This window comes from Bombus bifarius, unplaced genomic scaffold, assembly GCF_011952205.1.
Source record: "Bombus bifarius isolate JDL3187 unplaced genomic scaffold, Bbif_JDL3187 scf7180000009200, whole genome shotgun sequence".
NCBI lineage: Eukaryota > Metazoa > Arthropoda > Insecta > Hymenoptera > Apidae > Bombus > Bombus bifarius.
Window position 1 is genome coordinate 4,121,755 of NW_022884965.1, and position 21,230 is coordinate 4,142,984.

Consider the following 21,230-nt stretch of genomic DNA (forward strand, 5'->3'; position numbering starts at 1 on the left):
ACGTTCGCTTTTCTCCACCCTCTTCAACCCATCAAGGACTAACGTTGCGTCAAGGCAGCGTTTCATTTGCAATTTATCTAATCAATTTTCATTATCGAATTCTATTTTTCTTTTTTAATACTGTGTCCTAGGACCTATTTAATATTTTTTCATCACTATTTTTTCCATCATTATTTTTTCCATCACTATCTTATCTTTTCCACCTTGATCTCACAATTTTATAAAGTTTAAAAAAATTGAAGTATTTATAACATTATGAAAAAGTTTTGTGAACACATAATTTTGAAATGACATCGTTAATAAGCAATTCTCGCATTTCAAATATTATTATTAATATTAATAGATTGGGTAGATTAACATTTTACACTGTACTTGCTTATTATTACATACAACAGAAAATGCACTAATTCTCCGGTTTGGCATAACGTGAAAAAGAATGAATAAATTTCTGATTTTATTACTATTTTTGCATTGAATGATTTATGTGGTAGCTGTGTATATATTCAATATATAATATTATTAAAACGGTGATATTTGAATCTAAAGAACAGTAAAATGATTTATTTAATTAAACGATAATTGTGTAGATTATTAGTATATTAAAAATAACTTACAAAACATACTTGTCTATTCTTTAAACTTCCAAATATAGATTGGGCTAGATATATTTCTATACTTTATTATAAATTCTATTCATATTATTATACATTCTGTTATATAAATTTTATAGCCAAAAGTACGTAAATTAAATTGTATTGTGTTTATAATGTTTTATTATACAAATTTTCATATAAAAGAAATAAAGAGTAATGTATAAAAAGAGAATAGTATGATATATAGTACCTATTTCGAATTTAAATTCTATTTAGAGAAGAGAACGCAAGTGGCGCTAGTAGTTTCCGCGTTTTCCGCGTCGGTCAGTTTGAATTCGCGTTTTGTTGCATGAAATTGTGAAAATTATATAGGAAAGTGACTTCAATTACCATAAATCTTTCTCAAAGAGTGATTAAACGGTATACTATTGTATAAAATGTTATAATTTCGCGAACGATATCGATAATTTATTTCGTTTCAATGTTTGTTACTTCGTATGAGAACATTACTGACGCTTTGCACCTTCAATTTATTTTCCACATCTGACGCTGTAAATTCGCCTGTTCTAGGTTTAATTCAACTACTGGAGCAATGTAACAGGAATAAATTTAAGTGGAGTGAAGTAGGAAAGAAGTAGGAAGAGTGAAGTAGGAAAGAAGTAGGAAGAGTAAAGCAGCCGTTAATTTAACAAAATGGAAAGCATTGTCGTAGGACCAAGTAATTGGTGAGTCTAATTGAATTTTTTTTATGTGTGAGTACAAATGTATGCGTGCGCAGTAATGGAGATATTATAACGTTGCAATATTTCTAAAATAATGAAGCTATATAAATATGTATAATATCCCAATATTTAAACAAAATGTTTATTTCTCTATGTATTTTTTGATACGTATTTAATACCTTAATTATAAAAAGAAAGATTATTGCGCCAATAGAAACCTTTCCGCCAATTACAAAAGGTCATTCAGCCATATTTGCTTCTTTATTATGTTTATTCTATCTTGTCTCGGCAATATTTTATAGTTAATTGCGATTATGAAATTCGGTACGCAACATTAGCTTTTGATGCAAATTAATTTCTTTTAGATAGAATAAAAAATAAAGTGATGGAAAAATAAGATTTTAATCAGTGCAAAAGAATTAATCATTTGCCAGGATTGTGCAAGAAGAATGTTGTACTTGAATCTTTGATCTTGAATCTGAGTCCAAATGCTAGTTTAAACTTGTATATTTTTTTGGAAAGTTATAAAGATATTGAAAGATATAAATTCTTATCGTTACAGTAAAATTCAATTTTTCCCATGGACTAAAGGTACCTTTATTATTTAAATTTGATCATTAATTATGTTTATTATTTTATTTTGATCTTGCAATTCCCAAATGACAATACAGTTGAAAACGATTTTTTAACATAGAAGATACACGTAATTCTTTAATTCTTTAAATAAATGGTTTTCGCAATTTTTAGATTAATAAAAAAAGACAAAATTTTAATTACGTTTAATACATTATTAAAAAGGGAAAAGATAACAAATAATTAAGAAACGCCATCACATTCAGCACGGAATAGTCGCATTTTAAAGTGATTTGCACTTTGAACGAGAATACGCTGGATCAAGCTGTACAGAATATTCTGGACACTCGACGCTTTAACTTGACGCTCAGTCCAAGTAAAGGAATCGATCCTCACCGCAGATTTTTTAAAAATAAAAATTCCCCCATAGTCATGCAAACTATATTACGTTCGTAAAATAATCCAAATATTTGATTTTGCTTTTCGTCTTCAGTAGAAAAATGATTGAAAGGAAAGTATCTATCTTTCAACAGTAAGTGCCAGATCCAGCTTTCACGTAAAGAGCCGAATTTTTTAGAAAATTGCCCATTATTATTGGTCTTGTCTCTTTCTTTCAAAAGATAAAATTGTCCCTCTTCCTCGATAATTCGAAATTTTTCAAAATTTGTTAGGATTCTAGTATAAATAAAAATTCTAATTTTTACAAAATTCGATTAATTCAATTTTAATTTTATTATTTATTTGATTTCACGGTATTAAAATTTCTAAACGAGTATTATATTTTGAACGCTTCCTTTTCCTAATAAAAAATCTCCCAAAGGCTCTAACTGAATTCCAAAAATTCTCACTGACCTTGAAACTAATTAAAGCCTCAAGATAGATTTCTAGTTTTATCCGACAATTTTTTTTTACCAATTTTGAACCAATCGGGTCAAAAGTTACGTGACCAACACGTGCTGCACAGTTTTGAGCCAGACTGCTCAGCCTACGGGAGCTTTGAGCTTTTTGGACAGCCTTCCGACTGTGATCATCTAATTTCGTAGCCGCTTAGTTATTTTTGCGAGCTCATCCACCCAATATCGTCGCTTAAAACAGAAATACAACAGCCCGCGTGTATTCTATGCTATTTTAGAAGATTTATGTATAATTTTGTATAATTTTTATGTAAATGTTTAGATATTTAGAACTATTTTGTCAACATTTTTAAAACAATTTATAATAGGATATTTTGTCTCTTAATAGTTCAGGTTTTACATGATTCCTAGATAGAGAAGTCTCAACATTTTTATAGTGCACTTAACTCTAGAAGTTTGGAAGATTCTTTCAGATCTAGACCAAGTCTAGACTCTTTCAGTTCTAAGGCTTTTACTATTTTCTCAATTTTAGATTCTCCAAATATATCTTCAGTGAAATTTTTCATTTCAACATTTCAGAATCATTTCTACGCTACATTATTTAATATTTAATATCTCAGGAAGAAAAGTTTAAGAGACTTGCCTTTCTTCTTTTTCTTTTTACCTCTTAGTTATTAAGATTTTATAGAGGGAAATAAGTTTTTAACTACTGATTCAATTCTAGATTTCTCAAAGATGCTCTGAATGAAACTTCCCACTGAAGGAGCCTCCAATGATCTTCCACTCTTGAGTTCTTTGTTCTCTGCTTGAGAAGATTTATTATTATCACCTAGACAGTGTCTAGACACAGAACAAGTGTGTCATAGAATCTTCTTCAAAGAGATCTTCAAAATTGTTTTACTTTTACATTCTAAAAAGCTCTTCACTGCACCTGTTTTATGAAATTTGTGATTATGGATTTTCCTTTGTCCCCTACTTAAGAAGGATCACTATTATCATCAAAATACTTTGCAGTATCCTACAGTTATGCTTATGACACAGTTCCTGATGCTGGTAGATTCAGCTAACAAACAATTTTGGATATTTGCTGTCATTAACAATAATGGAAAATTTCTGATTGCGAGAGTCTTCATGGGCATAAGTTTGAAGTGTCAAGGTTATCTGCTACTCTTCATGGCTGACAGATATGAATTTCGTGTCACGCGTGTACCTCATGATTTAGCTGTTCTAAATTTTTGGACACTGACTTCTGTGTCCCCTCTTTGGAATAAATTTCTCTTCCTAGTTGAATGCTGGAATATTCCATTTTAGCAAATCTTACTTCAGAATCTCTCTTATAATAAGAATAAAAAAGCCACAGTGTGTTACAACTTGTTTCTCCCTACCACAGTATTCTCTCTATCAAAATAATGTAATTTACTAATTACGTAATCGTGATAAAATCGTACACATGTTCATTTCAATGTGGCAATAAAGTAGTTAAAGTTCTATACTTCTCAGGCTTGCCTTTTAACCCATACTATATCACATTGTTGAACTTGCATACAAAATCATCATAATTGGCTTCGATATGCATGACTGACCTTCTTCAACAAATCTTTGTTAACAAATCTTTTACATTATCTCTCCACTATCTATTTCATTAAATAAAATCCATAGTTCACTTGTACTTCATTCAAAGCCAACATGATTTCTCATTACTGATATCCCATGCATTCCTGGGAAGTAAAAATTTCCCTATTAATCTATCTTCACAAAATGTTTACTTCTCAGTTGTCTATCTTCGGAAAAGTGGAAACATGTTTGCGAATTGATTACATTTGAGGCCTTCGCAGTAAAAATAGATCATGGCATATCTTTCCTGAACGTGAATTTATTATTTTAATTTATTCCAACAAGTTGCATGAATCGTAACAAAAATGCTGAAATGCGTATTTTCTAAATGGGATCAGTTATCGTATAGAATATATATTTATAGATATAACGTTGTTATAACAATATACAGGGTGGTTGGTAACTGATGGTACAAGTGGAAAGGGGGTGATTCTACGCGAAAAAAGAAGTCGAAAATATAGAATAAAAATTTTTTTTTTTTTTAATTTTTCCATCGAGACAACGATCTACAGTGAGATCCGTTATAACGTACCGCACGCGTACCGAGCGAAAATTCAAAGTCGATTTTCTCGAAAACAAAGCCTCGGACGAAAAATTGTTATTCTATATTTTCGACTTCTTTTTTCGCATAGAATCACCCCTTTCCGCTTGTACCACCAATTACCAACCACCCTGTATATATATATATACAACATATTATTCAACATATACGTTAGCTAAGGAATTATTTGTTTCACCAAATGTTAGAATTGAATTTTCCTTTAAATACCATTTTACATTTTAATGCTTCAAATTATATATTTTATTACATAGTACTGCTTCAACTATTATTATATTTAAGTTACAATATTATAAATTTAATAATCGTTCTCGTGTCCCATAAGACACCAAGATTCGATGCTTTGTAGAAACCGTGCAATCTGTATGAGGAAGCCCATTTACTGAACTTGTTCGAGGTGCAGTCTGATCTTCGAGCAACATTTCTGCTTTTCAACACTCATATTGACGTACATCCACGTAATATTTACCGTGAATATTTATGAGAAGCCGCTGGATGGAATTACCGATGCAAAGCAGCGCCTTTTTTTATCTGCTTTCCTCATGTTATAAATTGCCATGAACTACGGGTGAACAGTTTTATGTATGTTCGATTATTCGATTATACAGTGCATAATGTTGCACGAAAATTTGCCTTTTCCACACGCGCGCCGGTTCTTTGGATCTGACTGTTTTTTTTTTTTTTTTTTTTTTTTGTACTCGATATACAATGTATTCATTTCTTACAAACGAGCTTTTTCCATGTTAAATCACGTCAGAATATTTCTGTGTTCCTACTTCCTGATACCCGCTATGTTTATTCATTTCATTCTTTTTCTAGACTAACATTTTGTATTGCTTATGTCGAAGATCTTCTGCTGAAAGGCTGATGATTTAGATACTGCATCCTGACTCGACAGTTTTCTTGAAAAATGTTCGATTTTTTAAAAACTCAAGATTTTCTTAGATTGGTAAAATCTTAAAATTTTCTAACAATATATATATTTCTGAGAAATTTCGAGATATTTTTTATGGCAAATAAAGTTATAAAATATCATATCACATATAATCAAAATTTGCAAATATTCCAACATGCTTGTTTCTAATAAATTCTGAGAATGTCTATTCAAATATTAATTAATGTATAATCTCTGTTTCGAAATTTTACGATCGTTTATTTTTTTTTTTTTTTGAAATTGCATAATTACGGAATTTAGAATTTCTTTTCGAAAGACGAATGTGATAGTGTGTTTGAAATTGAGAGTGACGTGGAATAGAATGTACACGATCCCAGAATCATTGTATAAAGCAGGCGACGAAATTCTCGATTCTGAATTTTAATATCCGTTGAGGTCATACTTGTTAATTATTATTTATGTAATTCCTTTTTGTTGATACACGTTCCGGGTGAGTGGTTGGAGACGAGGCGAATTATGGAAATACGATGAAATAATGCTTCACTTACGTACGAATTGTCGTCGATGTAATTATCGAATAATATTATATAAAGATTAAGAATATATTCTATACCATGTATCGACGATAATTTTTACCACGCAATCGCGTTTTTGTTCAATGTTTAATGCCTCGTCATCTCTCCAATTGCACGATTTTATTATTAGGCCATTCGAAATATTAAACTAAAAGATAGAAATAAAAATTTCTCCTCTACAGAAGAATTATTCCAAATCTTCTATTAACGATAGTAAAATGTAAGAAGAAGAGATACTAATTTATTCTAGCGAAAGGTATTAAAATTAAAGTTTCCTTTTCGTAATAGGATTATTCCAAAACCCACTAGTTACTAGCAATCATTTATTAATTGAAACGCTTGTCGGTTGCTGATGCTAATAAAACGATAATAAGAAAATTTATCTACAGCACATCTTTTCTACAGCAGATTTACTTCCTCTGTTTCTTCTTTATTTATCTGACCCATATATTTTAACACTAATGACACGAGAAACGAAAAAGAAAAACGTTAGAATACTTTATCGAAAGCGGAAATAAACATCTCTTCTCGAAAGTAGAACTATTCCATATTCACTAACGACCAACCTACAAGAAATAAAGAAATAAAAAATTATCGTATTTCGAACAAATATCAGTAATTCAAAATCCGGCTGCTTCGTATCAGTTCTTATAATTCTCAAGGCAATCTCAAGCTACGTAATCCATCATTAGAAAATTTCCTTGACACCTAACCTTTGCTGCACAACAGTATGGAATTATTGGACACTGGGTATAGCTGGGTCTGCTATCCATTCAACGCAAGACGAAAGCATGTTTTCATCGCTGGCGAGCGTTTGAAGTCGGATTAACTCCGCATTGTTAGCCGGTATCCATCTCGACCATTCCATTATCCCGCTGATTGACGTACCTAATTGCATCAATTGCGTAACAAATGGAAATTGGGCTGCTGTGAAATGGTCAATGCCGCGTGCTGGAGGCGAGCGTCTACGCCAATACACGCGGCGCGAAAACGCGCCTCAAAAACACTTCCTTCGCTTATTTTTGCTGTTTTAGGAGAAAGTAAGAAATTGGTTATGCAGGTTAGATTTGCGTTACGAGCGAAGGACCACCGGCTGCACTCTGGCGGTCGATTTGACAAATTACGGTAAATAACCTGTTATGGTGACGTTGACCCATGAGCGACAGATTGCGAGCTGCCATCACTGATACACGTCATATTATTATGTATATGAATGGATGCCATAGGAGGTGATCGAGAGACGATTTCGATGCAACGACGAATGATGAGTTAATTGGGAATTAGGATTTTTAGTGTCAGGCTGACGTTTTTGGTGCGGAAATTTTCTTTTAATAGGATTGCACGATGAGTCCACGGGAGACAGGGGGAACATCGATTTTAACAAAAATTCCTGAGAATGTGGAGTTTAATATTTCGTCGTATTCTCGTACGTATGCTCTTTATCGCTGCATACGTCGCGTTAATTGAAATATAAATTTTCCACCTGTACGACGTATTTCTTATTATGTACGGTTAAATGTGTTGTACTGTTACGAAGTATAGGTAAATTTACGCAGAATAAACCGAATAATAAAATGTTCCACTGTGTGTAACGTCTACGAGAAGATACAAAGTTGTGAAATTATGTATTGAGTAATAAATATTCGCTTTCTGGGAAATATGATAAATATTTCTAACAAATATAATAACTTCATACACGTATGTATGAGGTTAGGAAACTAATTCTTAATATGGTGTAAATAAATGTGGAAATTATAGTTCTAGACGGAAATTGAAATTTTCTCTGATGAATCAAACTTCTAGCTTTCTAGATATTTTAAATAAATACAAGTTATCCTAAAATTTCGAAAATTCTCATTTCTTTGAATGAAGTGTTAACTGTAGGTTTCTAGGTACGAAGGTAGTTTGAAAAAATAAATACGATAATAATAATAAATAATTATAAGTAATAAATAAAATAAATAAATAGCCTGCAATAAGAAAGACTCGAAAGAGAAAAAGATCATGAAAACAATAAATAAAATTCTTAATGTTTTTTCAGTATTTATTTACACAGAAAAGACCGAAAGTATTTAGACTACTCGAAGGATGTTTCGCAATCTATTAAGCGCGTCAAAATAACAAAGTAAATATTTTATTACGACACTAAAGAAACCGAGTTCGATGATATAAATTGATATGAAAAAATTGCAAACGTAAATGTGTATTATTGCTTCATAAGTAATCTAATCGGCCATTATCAACAATAATTCGTCATCAGCATAAAATAATTAACAAAACTGGTAAATTCGTAATTATGAATCTATCTAATTAGAATATATAATTTCCAAGAATTCTCTACATTATAGCACCGTATTGCAATCATGCAACTTCGATTGGTATTGATTGATGATAAAATGAACTTTTTCACCGCTTTTACCCAATGATCCGATTTGTTGATTTTAGATTTCACAAAAGTGCAGGTTTTTGGTATAACTTCGGTTCAATCCGCTATCTAATCTCTTAAAATGTTATTTGATCGTCGATAATAGTTAATTCAGGCGAAATGAGTTTATACACAGTGGAAAATAGCACGAACATCGATTCCTTCGATCGATAAGCCCAACTTGATTCACTGCCATAGTTTCTCCATACCAAACGTTACCATAAAAGAAAGAATTTAACGCGGCAATTAAATAAAAGAAATGTTCCTATCATATTAAAATTCCTCTCATACGAACAAGATTTTCCCTTACAATTTTTACCAATTTCGAACTTAGTACGCTGATTTTTCTCAAGAAACGCGCAACTAAGAGATTGCGGATTTTGTCAATAGATGGTAACGATAAGATTCGCGATCACTTGGTTGCCAACCCAATACTTACGCAAGGATTCGAACATCGAGATTCAGATAATTTCCGAGAGCGCCGGTTAACTATCAATTTTTCTTTCAAACGTTTAAAACAAGCTTTACGACGTTCAAAAAGTTTAACGATCGTTTAACACGTTTGAGTAACACGTTGAGAAATCGCTATGTAAATAGTTTTTTTCTACAAATATTTCCTTTGCCTGACGGGAATATTAAATTATTCAGGTTAAATACATTGCTATAATCGCAGGACTGTAATAGAAACGATCTCTGTCTAATTATAAATTGTCAAAACTATTCTTTTTTTTAATATGTATATAATGCAGTATATCTGACCATGACGTGCTTTTGCTATTGTTACGCGCAAGCAGAGACGAGCATTCGTCTTTCGCATAAGCACAGATGACGTACGTACGTACATCCGTACCTGTTCTGTGGCATAAGTTCGCAATTTTATTTCGCATCGTCGATAAACTCGCGACTGATAACGTCAGATTCTTTCGTCATGAGAACTTGGAGTTGAAATTGGTTTTCGCAGGTGGCGCCAGTTATCGACGCTTTGGTATTACCACTGACTAGTCGTCTGCGGTATTATCTATTATACTAGTTCGTGATTGGTTTCCGATAAATCATTGTCGACGTTGTTATTAAATCACAGACGAGGCACAAGATAGACGCGACATGCGAAACTTTTGCGCATCCCGTGTCTTGCGGATTACAGGGTCCCCTTACCATTTTCGTTTCGCGTGCTACGTTATCGATTCGGTATGTTACTGGTACCGACGAGATGGACACGGCTTTGAATTAAAAATACGAAACTGAGGCTCGAAGATAACTACGCGGCTGAAAATTGAGATTTAAAAGCGAGGCTTGAAACTAAATCTTGAAATAAAGATTGAGTCGCTTGTAACCCCCGTCGTCTTTCTTCGTCCAAGAACGAGACTTAAAATTCAGTCAAACTATTGGGTCGGCAACTAAGTGATTGCGGCTTCTGTCATTATCACCTAATGACAAAAGCCGCAATCACTTAGTTGCCAACATTACTAAAAGACTACGACAAGAACTTTGCATGATCTAGATTGGACTGCATCGTGCGTGGTTCTCAACTTGTTTTTCCGAAGATAGTTAATCGATTAACAAGAATATAATATAAAAGTTAATCTTTGTGAAAGAATGGCAATTATCAGGTCTCAGCACGAGACCTACCCATGAATTAGTCAACGTTACACAGAAATCTCGACATCGAAGCTATTAGCAAGAATTCCGTCGCTAATTGCTCATGGGCGACAAATGAGAGATAAATATATGATAGATAAATGATAAATGGAGATATATATTTCGCAAACTAAGCTGCCAAACATCTATCTGCCACACAGCGATTACATCGATCGTCGGTAATTCGGAACATTGTGCGGTAATCCGCAACGCTATTGGCAACATTTGTATAGTTTGAAAGGAAGGAAATGAAACGAAGCTACTGACACTCTATGCATAATTCCGTGTCCAGCAAAGGGAAATTCGAATCGTTCTACTAAACTCTAACATTCCATTTTTTGCCACTTTAATATGACTCGGCTGAGCTTTCTTTAAACACGAGATCGGAGAACAAGACCGGGATCAATTAGAGAACAAAATAAGATTCTATAAGATTCTATTCATTTTCTAATATTTACGCTAATATTTCGAGATACTGATATTTGAAAACCGATACAAATTACCTGGACCCACCACCACGACCAGGTGACCATGCCCGGATCCCATTATACAGGGTGTTTGGCTAGGTGTAAGGAAATTTAAGGGGTGATTGTCGAAGCCGAAATAAGTCAAAGATCAAGAATACAAAAATCGCGTTTTCGGCTTTGTTTCTTAGTTATCGATAATGAAAAATCGGCTGAATTGTGCCTGCACGCGAGCAATCCGCCTTACACGAGCGAAAGACGGTTAGCCTACGCAACGGGGCGTGCAGTGATTCTCAAATCGAACGACAAAATAAGATGCAAAAGAAATGGTAGATTGAACATTAAGCCCGTCTACTCATCGAAACCCATAAGAGGTTTAGATGGAGTAAAATACTGCATTCTTATTTATACTATACTGAGTACCAAAAGTACTTATTATTAGTCTGAATCATATTTCACTAATTTAATGTACCATAGATGCATCGATAAGAGTACCTAGTCAGGGTCGCAGCCAATTAGCTCATATTACTTGCCATATAATTAATAATTGTATCAGTTATACAGTTAATTGCTTGGCTGTATAGTGATACAATTAGTAATTGTATATCAAATAATACTGATTGCCCGGATCTCACCACGTGGAGGTGCTGCGAGTGGAGACCCACCCTAACCGCGACCCATCCACCCTCCATTTACGCAAAAAAGTCTGAAATGTATTTATCGTCAAATAAATGCTCCTTTTGCTGTGCGTTTCTACAATGTTCGAAACAAACAGCAAAAGGAGCTTCGAGATGAAAAACCGACGCGAGAACTAAACCTGACTAGGACCCGTGCATCTAAAAATCTAATCTACCCAACCATAAATCACAGCTACGTAAAAGTCTAAACATCTACTTAACCTGTCTACGTAATAATCTGAATGTAACAAAGGGAAAGGGAGGGGATAACGTCAGAAGTATGAGAGACCTTTTCGCAAGAGATTCGATAGCACAAAAAAGGAGCTTCACGAGAACTGGATTCTATAAAAGACTCCGAAAGAAATTCAATCTGCGAAAGATTAGTAAAATTCTATAAAATATGTATAATTATCGAAGACACTACGTGATATTCAATCTGAGACAAACTCGTTTGCTGGATTAGTACTTGGAAAGAGAAACTCAGACAGTCTTGAGATGAGAATGTTTTATAAAAAAGTGAAAAATAAAGTAATAATTGTCAATTAGAATAAATTGGTGTTGAGAAATTTTTGGAAAAAAAAAATAGCGAATTGTTTGTATCTTTTTAGTCGAAACTAGGAAATTTGAAAGCGAGTATTTTAAGTAATCGAGTTTCAAGTAATTGAATTTGGACTGAATTAAAAATTGAAAATCCGATTTGAATACAAAGATGAGAGAAAAATCGATTAATATAAAATCGTTTGCGTTTGCCTTTTCAATTTTAATGTCTGTTATTTCTATCTGTTTTCTTGTTATTTATATTATTATTATATTGTTATTTACTGCTATATTATTCTTATTTAGTACAGTTAACAAACCGAAAGATGTGCACATAAATCATTTTGTGCAAAATTGTTGTTACAAACTAACGGTGATCGCGAATGAACTTCTGTTTCACGCAAATGAAATTCGAATATTTATAAAATTCTACGTGTCAAAAAAGATCGACAATATCGCAGCCGAAAAGATCATAAAATTTATGATTCTAAGAACGAACGATCGCCAGCATTAATTCTAATAGCAATGTTCATGCTGACAAGGCAATATGTCTTGTAGCAGTATTTTCTGTATTAAACGTAGTAATAAGGGGCTCATTAATAAGGGGCACGTTAATAAGGGGCACGTTAATAAGGGGCACGTTAATAAGGGGCACGTTAATAAGGGCATTGATAAGGAGGATATTAAGGGAGATGCATTAATAAAGGAGACATTAAGGGATGCATTAATAAAGGGGACATTAAGGGATGCATTAATAAAGGGGACATTAAGGGGCGCGTTAATAAGGGGGACATTAAGGGGCGCGTTAATAAGGGGGACATTAAGGGGCGCGTTAATAAGGGGGACATTAAGGGGCGCGTTAATAAGGGGGACATTAAGGGATGCATCAACAAGGGGGACATTGAGTAGCGCGTTAATAAGGGGGACATTAAGGGGCGCTGAAAAAGAAACAAAGCAGTAGCCAGAAGGGCTAGTAAAATTCGATCGCCTTCCACTCTATATAAACCCGATCAATAAACCGTGAGTGGAAGGGAATATTCTTATTTCGCAACGCTAATTTACTATTAATATTTCTGAAGCAGAAAATTCTCAAAATCAAACGCGACGAGTGCTTCGTTTTATATCTGCAATATCAATTAATCTACCATCAAAAAAAAAAAAAAATTCTGAAAATTCGCGAAATTTGATACGCAACGCTAATAAATATAAATCTACGCACTCGTATTTAAGCAATACGCAACACTACTAATAGCGAGTGATCGTAGTGCAACCATTTAGAAGATTGCCGAACAACGATCACATTTGTACAGCTTTTGCAGCTGTACGTGTGATCCAGTGTCCGACAAATGCAGTCGGAGGGTTTGGGCATTTCGTAAACGCAACTCTATTTAAAAAACGCGATCTTTCGTTATCGCAACGCTAATTCTTAAAGTGAATTCAATGAAAATTACTATTTACTGTATGAAAAAGCTACTTTGAATATTCTGGTATTGCTATTTGCAATACTATAAAATTAATTAAAAATCAACATTTTTATAATCTAATTTTAAACAATAGAAAACAAGATAAATTCTGACACGTATAATTCTCTAAGAGATTCTAAAAATTTATAATAAAAATTGCAAAAGACAATCGCGATATGGTAATTCGCAACTCTAAGGCAAACGCGATTATCATTTTATCGCAACACTAATTCAAACCGTGATCATTTTCTCGCCACGCTAATTAAAAGCCGCGATGTTATTTCGCAACTCTAATTCAACCCGTAATTAATCTGTCGCCACACTAATAAGAAAAATCGCGATTTGCCCAATGGGACGATGGACCGATATACATCGGCCAAAAACTACTACTACTACTACTACTACAAACACTAAAAGCGAGCATAGTGACAAAGTAGTAACGATAATGACTTCCCATGCTCTGGATGACCCAGAGGATGTTGCCCATTGGTAGTTGCCCTCTTGAGTGGCAGTTTGCCGGGCCTCTTCGGCTTATAGCCTCTTCTTTCTTCGAGCGCAATGCCCGCTGAAACTTAAATCTAAGCTCGAGACTTCTAAATCGCAAAGAAAAAAAAAACTTATAAAGGTGAAATAAAAATATAAACCGCGGAAGCTGATTGAAGTGCGCATGGACTGGCCAACGATCACGGCCGTGATCGTTGCCCACTCGCATGTGCGTGCTCGAGCGATAAACGTTCGTTTCGACCCATTCGCGACCGCGACCGCGAAATTCGAAAAATCGATAGGCAAAACCAGAGACGAGAGCATGCTCTGCTCGTGCCAGTTTCACCGTCGATTTTTCAAATAAATTTCCAGAAACAGGTTGGTCACGCGAAAACGCGCCTACCCGACCAGAGACTGTGCCAACCTGCCCGGCCCTACCTACTTATAATTATAACAGACACACCAGAAAGTATACTACCTATCCTACCTAGCCCTATATTTAAAAAATGGCAAAACGGGCACACCAACACACACGCTCCACGGTTCTCACGCAAACGCTCGGGCGCAAAGGTCCTACACTAGAGAGGACGTCCCGGGACGCCTCCGACACCCGAGCTTAACACACACCATGCACACTCTAAGGTACGTACCGTTTTCCTGAAATCGACTGACGAAGGCTAGCGACCATTGCGTGAAACGTGATAAAGCACGCGCGAGGGAATTATATTTTGAAAATAAATATAAGCAAAGTTGGAATTATAATTGCAATTGATAGCAATATCAAGAGTCTGATTACACTTAATCGCGTGGGTGATATTATGAGAAATTGTGACGTAATTGAATCGATATGTGTCTCGACGTTTTTAATATTTGAAGTTGTAAGAAATGGGAAAAAGCGACGCAATTCCACGGCCTAACCACACACACACACTCATAATGTGGAAAATACGTCGTGCACGATATACTAACGCATCGTCAGTCGCTGACAAATTATTACATTACTTAATTCTAGATCATCGTGCCCAATGTCTTTCTCCCATTCAAGTAGCACCCGGGCACGTGAATGGGATCCTGACAATGGGCACGGAAAGGGTTAAACCTGAAAATCCTGATCTAAAAAGATGATTAGTTCGTGTAATTTTTATTTAACGGACTAACTTTCTTTGATTTTATGTTTTACTACTTCGTTTCTTATTAACTCTACTCTATTCATTTAATAGCAAGCAAGTAACCCTAATTTATTAATTTAATAAATCAGAAGAAAATTGTAATATCGCAAAAAAAGATTTTTAATTGAAAAAAGACTGAGACTCGTTTAATTAATAAATTAAATTAATTAAATTAATAAATTTGAACAAAGAGTGTTACTACTCACGGGTATAAAAAATACCCGCGGTCACTATGCTCGCAAACAATTCTACGTAATACAACCAGTCACCCGTGTCGATTCGGACCTTTCATCCTACGACATGATTAGGTGACCGGAGGAACAGAAACGCATGCGACTCACTGTTCGAAGCGAAGAAACAGAGGGCGTACCATGGCTGTTGCGCCACTCCAGCGAATATCATCATGGAGATTAACATTAGACAGGAACCGTGGGAGGTCCAGTGGTGAACTAAATAAAACACAGAATAAAACATGATGAGTGATTGGAGATTGTTTGAAAAGTTGGAGATAATGAGAAATGGAAGTTTATTAAATTTGCATCTTTGGTAATAATAAAGGTTGGAATTCTAATAAACTTTGATAAGTATAAGAAGTGAAACTTTAATATGAAAGTTAAAAATGTAAAAATGAAGAATCTAATGATTTGTGAAATGTGTTGGTCATTTGTTTCATAATTTGTTATTAAGACTTTAACGCTTATTTTATTGTAACGAAAGAATAAACTGAGAAGATTCTAAACTGGTAAATTATCGATCAAATTGTATCTCTTAAATGATGGCGATGACAGAAAAATATACAGAATAGACATAATGTAAAAGTACTTACATTTTTGGCTTTTCAGCCACTGTTAGGACACTCCCAAAGAAGATAAAGAAGTTGAAGCAGCGATATGTCTATAACAAAACATAAGATATCATTAATATTGTTAATACGTAATACAAACTTGGAACTTTAGCAATAATAAAGACTAAAATTTTAATAAACTCTAATAAGTAATGTAAATTGAAATTCTAATATAAATGTTTGAAATGAAAAAATTGAGAATTCAGTGATTTTTGATGCACATCAGAGACAATTATTGTATTTTACTGTTAAGACTTGAAGACTTTATTTCAATTAAAAAGGACATTTACAGCTTTCTAAATAATCGATCATTTTTATTTTATAATTAACAATATTTCAAACAAAATATAATAAATAGAACAAATTGAAATACATTATACAAAACTACTTACATTTTTGAGCTTCTGGAGAGGCTTTATCTATCCTCTTGACGGAGGCACTGACTCTAATACCGAAAACGAATATTCAAAAAAATAAAAAAAAAAAAAAAATAAAAGACTACGTTACCGCGACCGGTAAAATTATAATCGGCGAACAAGTACTCTAATATCGCATGACAAATTTCTTTGATAAAATTGTATTACTTTCGCGAGTAATTATTCGATCGAATTTAATCAAAACTATTAAAATAGTGAAAAGAAACTATCGCGTAGCAAACACTGACTCTACAACCGCATTGCGCGCGGTTACAAATATTCCTTGAAAAAAAAGCTGTTTAATGGCGGGTTGGGTGTGGGGGTGGGGTAGGGTGGGCGGTGGGACAGAAGGGAAACATCGTTTCGACAATTTTCTTTTTTTCCCTATCGAACGTTTATTTAGAAAATACTGCTATTTGTTTACGCTTAAAAGATTATTATTAAGAAATTGGTACGAGTATGAAAAATATTCGTTGAAAATTCGTTTGCCAGAATTATACTGTTCGTTATTAGAATACATACTGTGAATTTTCGTTATTAGAATACGAAATATACATTCCACTAATATGCTATAGTCGTGTGTTATAAATATTGGAAAATATTTGCAAGAATTCAAAAGTTCGCCACTTAAATATACTTAAAGAATACTGCACAAACGCGCGCGAAACCTTGTTTCGAGGTATTTGAATCCAACTGTTACTAAGTTGCAAGTTTATGACGTTATAACTCAATTTGAAACAATAAGATAATTCGTCAAAAATTGGCTTGAAATAAGAGAATGATTTCATACATCGGGATCTTTCAGAAGAATCAATGGACTCGCGCGACGCACTCCTGTGCACAAAATAACCGCAAGATTCAGTGGAAAAAAAGAATAGATTTTTATATCTCGTTCCAAGTCAGATAAGTATCATTGTACAGAATGGGCTCAGAATGGATTCGACATAGCCAAGACATATCCCACGGTGTTCCACGGTGTCCCACGGTGCAGTCCAGTCTAGATCATCCAAAATTCTCTTAGAGGCTTTTGGTGATCCAAACTGGACTGTTGCGTAGTTCTTGGCTTGGTATCGTTTTCCAAAGATTAATCAATCAACTGATTAATTTTTGGAAAGCGATGCCAATTACCAGGTCTCACCACGAGGAGGTGACTACGCACGAGACCCGCCCATGAGTTATTTAACATTATGCATCGGTCTCGACATTCAACCTATTGGCAAGAATGTCGAGTTCTGACTCTACTTGATCATGGGCCTGCGTAAAGAGATAGTTGTTTCGTAGCGTAACTGCGAAACACATATCTCGAACGCAGCGCTTACATGAATCTTTACAAAGGTAAAACAACATACATAACACACCATCTATCTCCCACACAACGATTACATCGATCAGTACAAATATCGTACAATAATTCGCATCCCTACTGGCATCATTCGGTATCAAACACACATTTATCTAACTTGGAATGAAAGGAAGAAAATGTAGCTACTGACACTGTATATACCATTTCGTGTCTCGCAGAAGACACATACGAGTCGCTGTACTAAACTAGTTATCGTTCTATTTTTTTGCGACACTGTAAGATATTGAAGATACTGAAAAGTTATAAACTCTAACGTATTCTCAATAAGTATCCCTTAAAAATGGGAAAACAAGAAAATGCCCGATGAATCAGATGATAAAGGAAAAAAAAAATCGCGCCGCGCCCGAAACGAACGAGATCGCGATCTCTCGAAAGAACTAACAAACCTACGCGACGTACCCCCGTACACGAGATAACCCTGAGGTTCGGCGGAAAGCCCAAGAATTGACCGTAACTCGATTCCTGTTTCGCCGTTCGAAACTTACACGAGTCGCGGTCGATGGCGCCGACCGATGATGCAAGTGATCCACGGGTAATTCAGCCGTGGATCCGGCACATAGGCCAGCAACTTAACACACTCCAACTGAACATGTGGAACCCGGGGATGGACCGCTGATCAGGATTACGAAGGCAAGAGGCCTCAACTGAACAGTGGGGTCCACTCACGGGGAGGGACCGCTGATCAGGATTACGAAGGCATTGACCTCAACTGAACAGTGGGGTCCACTCCCGCGGGCCCGAACAGAATTACGGAGGACGTGAAATTGCAGGTCCCTGACCGAGTACCAAAGTACCAATCGGACAGGACTGCAGATCCACGACTGAATCCCCAACAGATTCGCTAGCATCACCGGCGCGACGACAACTCCCGCGATCCGATGCGAACGTCGAGCAGTCGTCGAGCAGTCACCGAGACAGAGGTGTCCTTGGGGCGACTTACGAATCCAAAGAGTTGTCCAGTGCACGTTGACCCGCACGTACGTGGAATACGCGCGAGCGAGTACGTCACGCTACGGTTTGAAAGAACTGAGTGATCGCGAACCGATAAATCGCGAGTACAAGAAGTACTGTGTGGTAAGCGAGTGAAGGGAGACGAGATCTTTCTTTTTTTCGTTCTAAGGTGGATAAATGTCGTTGTACAGAATGAGCTCACAATGCACTTAACATAGGTATCTACCTTACGATTAATTAAGACTAAGACGCACGCATCCCGCGATGTCCCACGGTGTCCCACGATGTCCAACGGTGTCCAACGGTGTCCAACGTTGTCCAACGATGTCCAACGATGTCCAACGGTGTCCAACGGTGTCCAACGGTGTCCAACGGTGTCCAACGGTGTCCAACGTTGTCCAACGGTGTCCAACGTTGTCCAACGATGTCCAACGGTGTCCAACGGTGTCCAACGTTGTTGTCCAACGTCCAACGGTGTCCAACGTCCAACGTTGTCCAACGTCCAACGTTGTCCAACGGTGTCCAACGGTGTCCAACGGTGTCCAACGGTGTCCAACGTTGTCCAACGGTGTGTCCAACGTTGTCCAACGACGTCCAACGGCGTCCCACGGTGTCCAACGGTCCAACGGTCCAACGTCCAACGATGTCCAACGTGTCCAACGCCAACGTGTCCAGTCCAACGACGTTAGATGTACGTCCCAAGAATTTCTGTTGGAGGCTTTTGGAGACCCAAACTGGACCGACGGTATCCCTCGGCGTCCCACGTTGCAGTCCAGTGTAGATCATCCAAAATTCTTTTCGCGGCATTTGGTGACCCACACTGGACCGACGATGTCCCACGTTGCAGTCCAGTGTAGATCATCCAAAATTCTTTTCGCGGCATTTGGTGACCCACACTGGACCGACGATGTCCCACGTTGCAGTCCAGTGTAGATCATCCAAAATTCTTTTCGCGGCATTTGGTGACCCACACTGGACCGACGACGTCCCACGGTGTCCAACGATGTCCCACGATGCAGTCCAGTCTAGATCATCCAAAATTCTGTTGGAGGCTTTTGGAGACCCAAACTGGACCGACGGTATCCTACGGTGTCCCACGTTGCAGTCCAGTGTAGATCATCCAAAATTCTTTTCGCGGCATTTGGTGACCCACACTGGACCGACGATGTCCCACGTTGCAGTCCAGTGTAGATCATCCAAAATTCTTTTCGCGGCATTTGGTGACCCACACTGGACCGACGACGTCCCACGGTGTCCAACGATGTCCCACGGTGCAGTCCAGTCTAGATCATCCAAAATTCTCTTAGAGGCTTTTGGTGATCCAAACTGGACTGTTGCGTAGTTCTTGGCTTGGTATCGTTTTCCAAAGATTAATCAATCAACTGATTAATTTTTGGAAAGCGATGCCAATTACCAGGTCTCACCACGAGGAGGTGACTACGCACGAGACCCGCCCATGAGTTATTTAACATTATGCATCGGTCTCGACATTCAACCTATTGGCAAGAATGTCGAGTTCTGACTCTACTTGATCATGGGCCTGCGTAAAGAGATAGTTGTTTCGTAGCGTAACTGCGAAACACATATCTCGAACGCAGCGCTTACATGAATCTTTACAAAGGTAAAACAACATACATAACACACCATCTATCTCCCACACAACGATTACATCGATCAGTACAATAATTCGCAACCCTACTGGCCGCATTCGGTATCAAAGACACATTTGTCTAACTTGGAGCGAAAGAAACAATATGAGGCTACTACGGAAAAGGAGCCCCAACAATCAGACGATGAAAGAAAAATCACGGCGCGCCCGGAACGAACGAAATCACGATCTCTCGAAAGAACTAACAAACCTACGTAACGTACCCCCGTGCACCGGATAACCCTAAGGTTCAGCGGAAAGCCCAAGCATTGACCTTCGCCCGATTCCTGTCACGTCGTCTGAATCTTATCACGGTCGATGGCACCAACCGATGATACTAGCGATCAAGCAATTAGGCCTGCGATTTAACACACTCCAACTGAACAAATGAAGGCCCGGGGAGGGACCGCTGAACAGGATTACAAAGGCAAGGCCCCAACTGAACAGTGGGGTCCACCCCCGCGGGTTCGTCACTTGAACAGGATTACGGAGGACGTGAAATGCAGGTCTCTGCCCGAGTACCGAAGTACCAATCGGACAGTATTGCGAATCGCAGGCATCACCAGTGCGATGACAACTCCCGTGATTCGAGACAAACGACGAGCAGTCGTCGAGTAGTCATCAAGACAGAGGTGTGCTTGGGGCGACTTACGAATCCAAAGAGTTGGCCAGTGCACGTTGACCCGCACGTACCCGGAATACGCGCGAGCGAGTACGTCACGCTACGGTTTGAAAGAACTGAGCGACCGTGAACCGATAAATCGTGG

The 21,230-nt window shown here is 36.7% G+C and overlaps 1 long non-coding RNA gene across 1 annotated transcript; it reads left to right on the top strand.

The window, feature by feature from the left end:
* The first annotated feature begins 774 nt into the window (after window positions 1–774).
* LOC117214430 lies at window positions 775–3,953 on the top strand. The gene is made up of 3 exons (XR_004488866.1): window positions 775–1,013; window positions 1,164–1,318; window positions 3,467–3,953. It is a non-coding gene; the product is annotated as an uncharacterized LOC117214430 (long non-coding RNA).
* Window positions 3,954–21,230: the final 17,277 nt, after the last annotated feature.